This window comes from Myzus persicae, unplaced genomic scaffold (genome assembly GCF_001856785.1).
Source record: "Myzus persicae strain clone G006 unplaced genomic scaffold, MPER_G0061.0, whole genome shotgun sequence".
NCBI lineage: Eukaryota > Metazoa > Arthropoda > Insecta > Hemiptera > Aphididae > Myzus > Myzus persicae.
In genome coordinates, this window is record NW_019102013.1 from 181,673 (window position 1) to 196,956 (window position 15,284).

At 31.9% G+C, this 15,284-nt stretch overlaps 1 protein-coding gene across 9 annotated transcripts in view; it reads right to left on the reverse strand.

Annotated features, from left to right (window-relative positions):
- The window catches only part of LOC111030999, a 268,635-nt gene that overhangs the window by 173,968 nt on the left and 79,383 nt on the right, over positions 1 to 15,284 (reverse strand). The window lies entirely within an intron of this gene.

Genomic DNA, 15,284 nt, shown 5'->3' on the forward strand with positions numbered 1-15,284 from the left:
TTAAAATGTTTAACGTTAATGCCATTTTTAAAACCATAAACAATTATTAAAGCTAGTATATACATTTTGATTAATCGGAGACTACTCGTTCCCGTTGTAACTTGAGTGATAGGAGGGTACTTCAATGTCTTCAAAAAATTAATTTACAGTAAAAAATATTAGTTCTTATTTTAAAAAAACAAAGTTGATACCATTCGTCCTTAAACGGTTTAAACAAATATTGGTATTTACAGTATGGTGCCACTGTGTATTTAAAAATTCCAAAAATTAGATTTAAAAAAAATTCATTGCTAAAGAAAATTTAGGGGTGATCAATAAACACGACTTTGTGAAATTTCCTCTGTGTAATTATATTATTATACATAAAATCAAATTCGTATCATTAAACATTATGATATTTATAATAATAAGGGAAAACTTTCCCCGATATACTTGATATTAATAAGGGTCTGATAATAACTATCGGATAATTCTGGTTAAAATGTCTGAAAAATAATAATGATGAAATTTTGTGGTGTTTTTTTTTTATTATAATTATTATTATCGTACAAGAAAATGGCGTCGGCGATTACTACGTCATTAGTTGCGATTGTTGGGATTATAAAGGTATTATAATAACTCTAATAATATGTATATATATATTAACTAGCTTTCAAATTTATTCCATTGTATATTTTTATTTTAGACTATTTCTAGTTGTTCCTGTATTGTTTGATTCTATTGTGTCTTCTAGATGATTAAAAAATAAAATAAAAAACAATACACATGGTGTTTATCATTATCTGTGTACTTTATTGTTCACAAAAAAAATATCAAACTCGATTTATTGGATGAAATTGTTAGGGGGAAGAAATAATGGCCATTACACTACACGCGCGGATGAACAATGGTTGATTATTGGTGACAAATAACCCGTGGATAAAAGTAAATAATAAATTTTTAAAAATAGGTATATTTTTTTGGTTTTCAAATATTAACATTCCGTTCATAATTATTATTACAATGGTCGGTTGCAGATTCGGGTGAAAATTAATAATGCTTATAGCATACATATATTATATCGTATAAAAGTAATTTCAACCCAATGATCGCTATTCCAGGCAACAGGCGTTTAATATTATTTACCCGAACACGCATGCACTTAAATACAATTGTGAGAATGCCTCAAGTACCTCTCTATAAGACTACAAACAAGCATTGTATGATAAATAATACATTATTTGTTTAATTAATTACTTACGTATACGCAACATTTAACAATATTATCCGCTGCGCGAGGTGTTCCTTGCTTATATCATAACCCATTTTAATGCAAATCATTAATATTGGTAATATTATGCTAACGTTGTCTCGTATCGGTTGAATAAAAAATCGCCTTTCGCCGCCAAAATATGTAGTCCATAATTCTCAAAACTTAACTTATTTAGATTAGTCTACACTGAGAGCGCGCATTACTTATGCTCATTTAACGTTCCCATTTAGATTGTATTATTATTACGTGCTTGTGTGTAATTCTGTGTAACTTTTAAATATTCATCACGCTAAATAAAATAATATAAAAAAAGCTTATAAATATTTCGGCATTTTAACGATTTCGCTGTACGAGCTTTACTCGTAATAAGTATGTTCGGAATAACGCGAAATCGTATAAATAAAAACATGGCCGACAAAAAGTTTAATAAATTTAATTCTCTCCGTCGCACACGCGTTTATATTTCAATTGCAATTTGTTGCTCATACCATCAATGCTGAAAACAATTGCGCATCGCGTGGTAAAAAGTAATTTATACTGATTTGAATTTGCTTGTGTACCTAGTGCAGTTTATTCCAACATGTATATAATATGCTTGTACTTTGTATGATAGTTTATAACCTACCAGCTGTTTATCTGGACGCCAGTCCGTAATACCAACGATTTTATCGTAATTCGATTGTACATCGAAATTTCGAATGTAAGACCAGTGATCCGTTTTTGTTTAGTATTTGAAATGTGCAGTTACATTTACTTTATATTTACGTAGTGTGGCGCAGTTCATCTAATGAGTATATTAAATGTATTATTAGTCGTACAATATTTCCAAAGCACATATTAATTATTTTATGTTTTTTTAATAAAAATAAAATACTTTTTTTTTTGAAGAGTTTCGGTTTATAATGCATGATAAGACGAATCGCCAATATTAAAACAAACGTAATATTCATAGATTGCAGTAATCTGTATACTCATCTAGGCAATGTCGAAAATGTCAGACGTTACATGAACTATAGTTATCATAATCGTGTTACAATAATTACCGCCCCGAAAACAATTTTCAACATATAATCGAGTTCCAATAGTTTGTAAATCATGGCGCACATAGTTGCAAAAGTTATGACAGCCAAGTAAGAAAATTTCATAGTTCGGCACACAAAACATTCATTGAATGAAAATTTACCATTTCATGTAGAAAATATAACGATTATATATTTTTATTTCTTAAATTTTTTGTGGCTCTTTGTCACGACTTATGAAGCTTCTTTGTGACGGTTGACAATCCCCCCCCCCGCCCCATTCGAATCAGTAAAGCGTCATAATTCGTAAATCAACATCTTTTTTGGCCTTTTCCGTCTATTGTTTTTTGGTACAGTAATTATACGATTCCCTCTCATACCCAACTGTCATTTTTATTTATGACTTTATCTTCTTGTATACACTTGACTTTATAAATAAATATTAAAATACAATTAAAAGTTGTAAACTAAATAATAATTAATTACAACAAACAATATTTAAATGAAATTATTGTTATTATAGATTAAGTGTTGCAACATTTGGATGGTTTTTTTCAAATTAATATTAATTTCCCATGTGTGTGTGTGTGTGTGTAACGGTCCGTACAGCACAATCGTATTGAAAATTGAAATACCCAAACTTATCAATTAATACATTATAAAAGTGATTGTATTTGTAGGACACCGAAGGACCAATGCACCTGCACCGTTCAACCGTTAAACATTAATTATTGTTTTTGAAACAATGAGTGTCCTGCGTTAAATGTACACCCGGTGTACGTTTGCAGTCGTGTATTTGCAGTGCTCATTAATTTTTATAACTGTGTAGACTTTGAGAGTTATTAAGAGCTAAGCGTTAATGTTCGAAAAACAATACCAATCATTGGCAAATTTAACGAAATAATATCTCCACTTATAAGATATACTTGCTTCATTCAAACACTAACTACTGCTACATCAAACAATTTCAAGCTTGCCACTGACTCGACGCCACGTTAATGTACAGCAAACATACAACGGATAATTAAATTAATGAATGCTACGAAAATGAACGTTGACTTATTTATCGATTCCAAAAATAACACGGTAACTTAATAACAAACAACGAAAGGCACAGACAAACTTTATAATATTCGCTTATACAATTCATTTTGAATAAGAAATTATTTTTACTGCAGTATGAAATTATGTGATTTTATATGTAAAAATTTACTACGATTACCGGTTCCTATTTTAATAAATGAATAAATTAAATTAACTCAGTTCGAACATATATTTATACATTTATAATAATTTACCGTTCATTATAAAATCAATATATAAATGTGGTATTATTAAATACACTCAACGATTTACTTCTTTTCAATTTTTTTTCTGAAAACACAATATGAACTGTTGAATGTTAAATGTTCCGATCTCTTGGTATTCAGATTGTACTAATTTTACCGAACTTATTCTTAACTTTGAAACATATACATAATAATTTACAGTTTATGAACATGCATACTTTCTTAATACTTACATACTTCATTCTTAAAATTATTCTTAGAAGTACATTCAACATATCAGTGATTTATACATTATACCCTAATAAAATACTTTAATAACTTTAAATTTTGTAAAATTTGTATTATGCACAGTTTAATTATTCACCATTTATGTATTTAAAAAAAAAAATGTATATAAATAATAATAAAAAAATACCTTCTGAGTTTAATAATACCAAAAATTGTTTTTCTTCGGTGTATAAAATTAAAAATGTATGCTGTCACCAAAAGAATAAAAACATTTAAAAATTTAAAAATTTAAGACGATAAAAATGTATTTTGTAGAGACTTAAAATTATATAAAAGGAAATATTTTCAATAACGTTAGTGTGTTTGTAATAATGATTGACCAACTTTAAAAGGGATAACCCCGTATTTATTATTTATTTGATGCACAGTTTTAATTTGTATTAAGTACCTAATTCTAATGATGCATTTGGTGTAAATGTATAAATTGAAAATAAATTTATTTAAATTGCATTAGAATTGTTCATTAAATTGTTTGTATAGGTTAGATATTTTAAAATTTTTTCCAGTATTTATTTCTTAGTTTCTATGAAAATTAGTCTAAGTTTTGTTGCCAAATATTTCATTTTATTAAGAATATAATTGGAATAGAGACTCATAATTTAAATGTGATATATGAATTAGTTGGATAAAAATATCAATAAATTAATGTAGTTTACCATTAATTTTAGACAAAATGATCGTATCTAATAAGTAGTAGTAGTAGACTTATTAATATTAACAACAATTTTATACTTATGTTTATTATTAACTTTACTTTAATGTCAGATACAACATCATTAATTAAATTTAAAATATAATAAATTACTTTATATTTACATAGTTTTAATTAAGATAAATGTCTATATGTTTCAACGATAGAAATGTTCACAATTGTATGAATAGATTTCGTAGGCTCGAATTCATGGCCGTTTTTCATTAAACGTAAGGCTTTTTTCTTTAATAATGATACTATTTTCTGTGAGCATTATTTATCATGGTACAAAATTTAATATATACAATTTATATACGCTAAATAATTTGACAGGAGGACCACAAAGTTGTGTTAAGTGTAGGTGGGGATGTTTAAATTTAAAGAAGTTGCGCATCATATTCTGACATACCATATCGATTCTCATACCTCGACTGGAGAATGCGTGTAACGGTGTTGTCAAAAACACACATGAAGACAAGAAGTGAAGGAGTTGATATTGATTATCTATCTATAAAGTTTTCTTTCCTCCATTCAATAAATTTGACTAGAAAATCAAAAAGATTTGTACTCATAAAGTATCCGCGATTGATAAAATGTACGATTTATAGATGTATTTGAAATGTTTGAAGCTTAACTAAAATTTAATTACAGGGAATCTACCGGAGACAATATCTACAGACAAAAATGACCATTTTAAAATCAACAACATTTCTATTACTTCACTCGAAGTATGAAAAAATAAAATAAATAGAATTATTATACGTTTAGTGTAGTTTATAGTGATTCATTTCTATACAGGCCGCAAAAGTATTTTCCAAAGTTTATACGATCTCATTTTTTTTCTTCAAAGAATAAACATAATTGAATTATATAAAAAAAAAAAAAATATCCTTATAAAAGTTATAAAACTAATAGTTAATAAGATATTGGTAGGTTCTTGATAAAATAAAAGGCATCCTGTATAAAATATTTTTAGTTTTTATTTCAATGAATAATTATAACAAGTTAATAATAATATTTATTATACGAACGGAGAAGGAACTAGCAAGTGTTATTAATGGGCCTCGCGTAATAAATTGAAAAGATTTCGTGGGAATGAAAATAAAAAGCGTATTTCGAATATAAATCTGAACGCACCACACGCAAAATGTATAAACAAATTTAAATGATAAAGTAGGGCAAAAGTCGAGGTGTAGCAGCTTAATATATATGAATATATATATATACATATATGCCTCGAATGAGACGACGATGAGGATTTGTAAGGACGTATCATGCGTTTACAGTTAAGTTAATACCAGCAGAGCACATCCATTGGCTAAATCAAAAAGTACTTTGAAATATTAATAGAACTGTGAGAAACCCGAGGTCGAATAAACGCTGGGAAGCAAAACTATTGTTGTTACAGTTATATGTCTCAATATTTCAAAAAGTTCTACAATCGGCGTGCGTGTGTGTGTTTTGCAGCCAAGGCGTTTTGTCGTGCTATAATTTCAGTAAAGTCGAAAAACAACAAATATTTCCCGTATAAATCAAAAGCAAACTTTTCCCGTCTTCTCTCGAACGAGCCAGCTCCATCTCGGGACGTGTTCCAATTAACACCCGAGCCTCGCCTCGCGGAATTATATATATATATATATATCATAGCCCATAGGTGGTAATAACTAGACACGAATTATAGTAAATGCCTATAGGTACTTACATGTATACAGTTGAGTATGTATGCGATAAGCACAGACAGACGGGCATATAAAACGAAATATAGAAGAAAAAAGAGGTGAGGGTACGATGACAGACGGCCGTTTCGACGGTTATTTCGGTGGTTAAATATAAAAACGCAATCAACAAGCCACTCAAGATTTGAACGTACAATGTAAATGTAAAATATGACGCGTGTGAAACTGTCGAGATTTTATTATTATTAATGTTGTTCGGGCGCACTGTGCAGCGTACATCTGAAATGACGTTTAGTTATTACTAATTACATATAAAAAAAAAAATAATACGAAAATCGTTATCGATGACTGTGTTCTGTTATCGTTGTAATAATAATTGATATCTACCCAGCGAGTATAGCAATATTGCAACAGAGTCCTACGGAAATAATGCTGGAGCCAACGAATAAATTCAGACAAAACGTTTATCGTCGTCGATGTGCATTTGTTAAATCGTCCACATGTAAAATAACAATAAATATCCTGCGTCGAGTAGAGTGCAGTAAAACGAGTTCTATGCAAGTCCAGTTGGTCGCCGTCTCTGTTTTTTAACATGATATTTGTAACACGGCTCTCTGTATAGGCAATATAGGTACGCGACTTTTGTGTAGGACATTTTAATTACATTTCGACTGAATGTATAGTGTATACTATTATATTATCATCCATGGGCCTTATTAAATGCATTCACGTATGTAGCCAAACATCTCGAATTGGTATTTTTTTAGTAACAATACTGATTTTAAGTGACAATGTTTTTGATATAAATTCATCTAAATCGAACAAATAAATGTTTGAGTCATTTACATTTTATATAGGTAAATGTCGAACGAATGGGGTCTACGGTGTGTGTTTGTTACACAATAGGCACTATGGTAATAATATTAATTTATCGACATTTTATAATACGTATAGAAGTGTGGAAATCAACAGTGTATAATAAGTTCCATTGTAATATTAAACATTTTAAGTGTTGTATGAAAAACCAATATCATGAGAATTATTCTTAGTACATACATTTTAATAACTCAAACGACATAAAGAAAAAGAAAGTTTTTAACGCTACTGAACACTGATGAAACGGCATGACAAATTAAAATGATTGAAAATATGGTATGTACAGTGTATGGGTATTTAAAAATCCCAAAAAACTACATCGAATGAATGTCTGTACACGATGTGCAAAATATAGTGCAGTAAGAGTGCAGATTGATGAACCACGTTGTATATGGTCCGTTGTCATTATAACATTAACAGTGTAATACAGTGTAAGCAGTTACTACATAATACGAATAATAAAATCCATTGGTGACAATGCAATGATAATAACAATGACTAGGCTTAGTTTATGGCGATGCACCCGTTGCACTCTCGATCGGACATTATAGTGTTATTAAAATAAATACCGATTTTTAACGTAAGACGTTTAGATGGGAGCCGTACTGCTCGTTATATTGCATTACAGGCCACGCGGTTAGGGCCAAATTATAATAATAATAATAATAATAATAATAACATGTTACGAAAGGCGATTGGTACTCGGCCCCGAGTGGTCTACACACAAACACCATACACTCGAGAAACTTCTATAAATATCGTTTATTTTCTACGCACGTCCGCGTGCGTGTGTGTGAGTGTAATATGTAATTGGTCTGCCGCCGCCATCGTCAGTGTGTGTGTGTAGGTATTATAATATTATATATACGTATATAATAGACGAGTACCCTTTCCGATATTCTGATTTAACAGCATTACCCAGCTATCGGCGGCGTGACTAGATTTTCGACGGTTAAATGAATACACACGTACACTGAAGGTATAGACCGGACTGATGACATTTTAGCAAAGGCCACTAATCCGACTCAGCGATATGCATACTGTATAAATATGTGCACAGGCTATGACGTATATACCCGTTGGCATTGATGAATATAGCACAGAAAGCATTATCATCCATTTCGTTTTGTTTTCGACATGATGTATTTTTGTGAGGCCGATTTTCGTAACTCTTTGCTTATTGCCGTAGAAACGCAAACCAACAGTATAAACAGACAAAAAAAAAAAAATACGTTAGATTAAATTCCTAAGAAAATATAGAAATAATATTGTCATCACAAATTATTACAACACACATGATACACTAATAATGTTGTTCCTGGTTTTAGAGCTCTTACGTTAGGTTCTAACGTTACTTTAGGTACTATTGTCCTGCAATGGTGATTAATAACAGTATCATTACCACGAATCAGATGAGAACATTTAAGAAGAAAACTCTTGACCCGACCTTTAGATTATAGTCAGTTCTACAGGTATCAGACAGCTGGTGGTTAAAATTGTATCAACAACATTATTACTTCTTGTTACAAAACGCAATTAATACAACAAACAAATTCCAACAAATCTTATAAATACTCAGTATTAATGCGGTGTCAGTTCATTTCAAACCTGGTTTCAAGTGCGATTTGGTTCGTCGTTATACATAAAGTTTAATAATAAATACGTGATAGTAATATAAATACAACTCAGATACGCACCGACTCGTGAAATCTTCTTATTTCTGTGTATATAAAAACGTAAATGCAATAATATGCATATATAGTCGAACGACATGGTGACTTTGCGCTGCAGTGGCTGAATACACATTAGCGGAATTGCGAGACGTTGTGAAAAAAATCGAAAAACTCTGTCAGTCGGAGAACAGAGAGGAGTGGTAAAACCAATTATTCGCAGGCGCTTGTACCCTGCTGCAGTACTTTCGGTAGTGGTGGTAGTCGTGATGATCTCATCGTCGGCGGTAAAGCGATGGACTTGGGCGAGAATTCGTTGAAACTACATCATCACCTATTATTGTATTATTATAATTATTATTATTATTATTATTATTATTATTTCAGTGCGGAAAAAGAGAAGAGCAATAAATCGGCTTTCGATTGGATTTCGAAGACATAATCAATAACAGCGCACCGGACAAACGATAAGGCGCAAAATGTGTAAACGGCAAAAAAAAAATTGTAAAAATAACGTCGTCGATAATATGCAGCCATAATAATATAATTGCACACATTTATCACAAGTCGGCGCAACAGCATTTGTACGCAGGTCCAAGCGTAATGTAATATAAAGCCACTTCATTATGACGAAACGCTGGACCGATCGTCGGCAAAATATATTAAAACGCCTCCATAAATAATATTGTACAGTATTCGGTGTGTGTCTGAAAAGTCGACTGTGAACATTGATGAGCGATGACACTTGATGTACATATATCTAATACGCATTATTGTTTTCGCAATATTATCGAATTCATATTTTTATTGTTGAGTGACGATATCGCGTGTGATTCAAGTAGAGTTTTCAGTACTTGCGGTTATTTCCGTATATGTGAACCTACATTAAAAGTGCGCTGTATTTTCGTCGAATTCGGAAAGCAAAGGGATATTGATATGATATTACTTCCAGTTAAAATATTTATACGAAATAGTTATTGTGATCATAGAATTGTTTTCATTGTCAGCATTTTTCGATGTCCAACAACGTAGACGCACACGTGACAGAGTGGACGCGATAATCAGCGCGTAAATATATTTTTTAGGAATTCGAGAAAAATCTTTGTACTCGAGAAAAGAGGTGTATAATTTATTCGACCACTGTCGTGGTGAAATCAGTTTTGCGCTCGACAGCAAACGAAAAAACACGAAAATATCCAAAAACAAAAACCAAAAAGATTTTTTCGTATCTCTGACGTTTAGTCGTCTGATTTCGGGACGCCCCGTTGGTTCAGTACGCAGAACACGGTATTCCATATTTTTCCATTTACCCGGTAAGGCGATAAAAGTCATCTAGTTCCTTCCTATACACAAATATAACGGCGGTTTCCTGAAAATACAACAGAAATTACTTTTAAGGAAAATCGTTCACGTGATTAACGTTTACTGCATTACGATATTAGTGAAACATCCATTGCAATTAACGTGTAGTGAAATTTTAGCAAATATTATATTATACACGAAAAATATTATCATTTGTATCATTATACGCGAATCGATGGTCGCACGCGGCAATATAACTCTTGTATTCGACGTCGTTACCCGTATTTCATTGTAAATCTGTAGGAGTATATAGATATTGCGTAATTTGTGCTGTAGCAAATTAAAAACAACTTTGAAGAATTTTTTTTAAAAATATATTTATGCTCATGAATTCATATTTTTACAAATGACTAAGCACTGAGCTGGAGAAGAAGCTATTATATAATTGGGTTCACGGTTTGGGTGTTTTGCAATTATATGAGATTTGAAGCAGAACGAACACGAGTCTTTTGTCTTTTTCGTTAAAATGTCAAAATAATATTTTTATTTAATTTTAAGTTTTTAATTATATACACGTGTAATCTACCTAGTATACTAGATTTGTAAAAATAACTTATAATGTAAAATTCAATTTTTTAATTTAATTTTAAACTATACTGATTTCAAATTAAATATGGAAAATACGATAGTTGGACATGAATTGGTTCATTCGTGTATTTTTATATGATATATTAATGTTATGGCACTCTAATTTATGTCAGAAGACTCACACGCCATAATGAAATTAAGCAGTTTCTAATTTTCTATTGATTTTAATTCATGATTACATTTTTGTAACATTCGTATGTATAAATGATAAATTTTAATTTCAACATGTAATGGAAAAACTTCAAACTTGAGTCAAGGAAAAACGGCATTGTTTGATGATCCTATACTGGGAAAATTAATTTATGCACTGCTACGGTCTGACAGTCTCTATCCGAGAATATACAAATATCTGCAGTTAGCACAAAACTTTGTATAGATTCATATAGTATAACAAAGTCAACAAAATATATTATGCACTATTGTAAATTATACAAATGCATTATTTATATTTTTGCCACGTGCGAGGATGAATGTACGGTGCAAGATTCTCTGCATATTTCACTTTTTTTAAATGTTTCAGTAATTATAAGAATTGCATGTGAGCATATTATGATATTATAGTCATGATAAGTCATACACGTAATACGGAATTATGCTAGAGTGATGTAGACAATTACGTTAAACGTTCAGTAGTACATATTTGTCGCGTGATGGGGAAGTAGACACAATAAGTAATAATATATTATGATCCCCCGATGGATTATGGTCGGGGGGATAAACATCGTCAAGACAATAACATGTTTTATTAGATTAAATTAGTCACATTATTTAAGTACGTCTCGTGCCTCAAACAGTATACTATTATGAATCATTCAAGTCGCTGGATGATACACACTTCACGTCTCGTGATGATATTATTCAGCTGGGACTTTCTTTTTTTTTATAATTCCAAATCAACACTTGCATAATTTAATGCAATGACCAAATAGAATGCTATACGAGATACCTAATGTAAAAGAAACTTTCAACGAACAAATATAAATGATTGATTTATCTGAAAAGAGGAATATTTACGTATTCGTAATGATGATTAATTTTGTAATAACGTGTGCATATTCCAAACATCACATCTCTCGTACTACATAATTTGTTTCTATCATTTTATAAATATAAATCTGAGTAGTGATACGCAGTACTGAAAAGTATTTTCATTTTGTCCTAAGACACATCATAGGTAGAAAATTCAAAAAATATCAGTTACATACAGGATGAAACATTAAAAGAACTGAAAAAAATAACACTAGTCATGACTAGTATGACGAAAATTGTGAAAATGATACGGATAATAAATAATTCAAGAAACATACTTATGTTAGGAAATTCCCATCTATAATATTTTGAAAAAAGTTATTTCATTAACTCCAAAAAATTATTGATATTTTAAAAAAACTCTAAGAATTTAACTATTTGACTTAGATAAATATTTTTACCATCAAATTGTTCTTATGTCTTCAGATTCACAAATTGGCTATTTGACATTATAAAAAAAAAAAAATGTTAACACAATAGGTAATTATAAAATTTTTATTTTTAGTTCCAATAAATGTGTACTATAAATAAAGCGCAACTGTTTAAAAATGTTAATACTGATTATAACACAAGTTATTGTAATAGTTAGTTGCTTCTGTTACACCCTGTATGTATTCACATCACAAAATATATTATAGCTATTTCGAAATGCCCAACTTATAAAAATTGCAATTGTCAGTAATTCAATTGTTGCACAACTATGTTTTACGTTTTTTTATCTTTTTTTTTTCAAAAAAAATAGTTTCTAGAAAATTGCAATTCCGCAGGTTTAAGTATGGTTACAACTAACAAAAGCAGCCGTATTTGATAGGTAGAGGTATTGTAAAAAAAAAAACATTTACAACCACAATAATAAAGGGATATAGTGGAACAGTAGAAAATACGTGTATAGACAGACTAAATTTGAAGAAAAAAAAAGTAGCCATCAAAAGACTAAGAAAATGAGAGACTTTTGTCAATTGATGTGTATCATCACATGTGTATATAACACTTGCATAGTTGCATAGTGTTTTAATATGTAACTAAACTTTATTCGACCTCCAGTCAAGGTTTAGAAGAAGTTAATAGGTGAGAGGAATAGGTTTTACGGAATTATTGTAGAATCGTCTGGAGGATTTAATGCCACTTAAAGTCGCTTAAAATCAGTATACCCAACCGCAACAAACTAGGACACGTGTTTAATGCCGACAGACAGAGACGTCGTTATACACGTCCCTGTACCTATATTGCCTATACAATACGCCGTCTTACACATTTTATGCTTATGGATAATGTGTGTCCGGGGCTCTAGAATATTCTCAGTTTCAAAATCTATTACGAAACAACTACTGCTTTTCCTCTTAAAACCATTAGATTCCCATATTTTGACAGCGGTACTATGAACGCGTTATGCTATGCGCGAACGAAGGATAAAATGTGAACGATTTTGTTGGGAATCTTTTTTTTAAATACCAGCGTAATTAATATTATTAAAAAACGATTATTTGTGTAAAACATAACATAAAAATATATTTGATATTTATATTATACGAGTGTGGGCGATCGCGAGTACGTGCGGTGGCGTCGGCTCGCGGGGGTCTTTTGCCCGAGGAATTTGTCGGACAAAAGGACGACGGCGACGAGGGTTATCATGAGCTATAGCTGTTTCCCCGTGGAAATGTCTGTCGGCCGGTTGACAGTTTGGCCGCGCCAAACTATGCGCCGCCGCTTTTCCTCTCCTGCGCACGACAGACTAGACATATACGCACACATACTACTTATTATAATATGTTTGATAGTATGTATGTATATGTACACGTAGGTACAGCGCGCAATGAATAGATTAAGGGCTGGCAACACGGAATTTCACAATATTCAACGTAACTTTTTACCGGGTTAACGGATGCCGGTGAAGCGGGAAGTGGCGGGGATATGGGGGCGGCGAGATGAAAATAAAAAAAAAACGCAAACTATCTATTTCCGGCACGTCACTCGTCACCGTGGTCGTCGGTGAACAGACTCAGATCGTCGACAGCTCTCGGAAGACCGCCACCGTCTCAATCCGGAAGTCTTACCCGCATAATTTCGACAGCTCCTCGGTGGTCCGTCACACGGTGTATTTGTCTACCACGCCATACATTATAATATCATACTATACAGTATATATTATTCGCACGTGCGATATTTACAACGTCGGAGCCTCTTCCGAACATGAATAATACATTACGATATCGCGTCGGTATGACTCGCATCAGCGGCAATCACATCACACGCAAGTACGTCCTCTCGGTCGAGACACAGTAGCGCGGAAGCGGTTTTCACCGATCGATCGGGCTTTTATACGCGAAACGTATCATTACGACTTGCTATATAATAATGTGCTCGCAACCCCATCGAATAACCGTCGACTATAAGCCGCTGATGGCATTCGGCTCGATGGATTTGGGGTATAATAATAATAATTATTGGTTTCACTCTGTCGCGTTAGCTTTCTATCTTTCTTTCGTCGTCATCGTCGTCGTCTACGTCTCTACACGGTTACGGGTTAATAATATTGCGCGCGTCTAGATGGAAATTGTCTACGAGCGGGTCGCCTGGGCCTGATGGTCGATTTATAATTATTGTATAATAGTGTAATATTATATTTTATATAAAATCAAAATATTAAAACTACTGCGTTCCAAACGCGTCCACGTCGAAGTTTCAAGTGTCCCCCATTACGATGACAGAATCGACCGAATGATATCATGTTCTTCCGTGCCAGACCGGAATGGAATTATTATATTACTATGCGACTCGTATTATGCGTACAGTATAAATATATAGGCGAGAACACGCTGTTTTGACAAATAATTTCATGGCCACCCTATATTGTATGGAAACGAAGTAGCACGTGTATGTCTGTGTGTTTAGAGTGTATAAAAAAAATTCCGATATCTTTGAACGAGGGTCGCGTTGGCGAGGGTAGCTATAAAAATTCATCACGCAAGGTAACGAAACGCAAGAAAATAACAATAACTGGAATCAAGTTTTGTATACGCGTTCGTCTATACCCGTGTATAATATGCGTGAGAGCGGAGATGATAAAACAGATACAGCCGGTATATCTAGTTATGCGTGTGAAAGTATAATAAGCGAATATTCGAAACGATTTCTTACGCGTATATCATCTTGTGCAGCACACACACACACACACACACCTATCTATGTAATATTATACCCCGCATACTGCAGCATACATAATATGTCTATTAATGTACATATAATATTATATAGGTACGCCGCCGTTTAGCTTATTTGAACGTAGCGGATACATTTGAATATATCAAAATGATGTAGTTAAATATTTGTTTTCTTTTTAAAAGGACATTTTAAAACAAACACACGTGATAAAATTTATATGTGTGTGTGTGTGTGTGTGTGTGACAAACAGTTTTTTTGACAACTAAAAATATGTAATTTTACCACTCTAGCCGAAGAAAAAGTTTCATACTCCGATATATTTGAAACCGGGTGAAATGAAAAAGAAGAGTCGTACAAAATAAAAAATAATAATAATAATAAT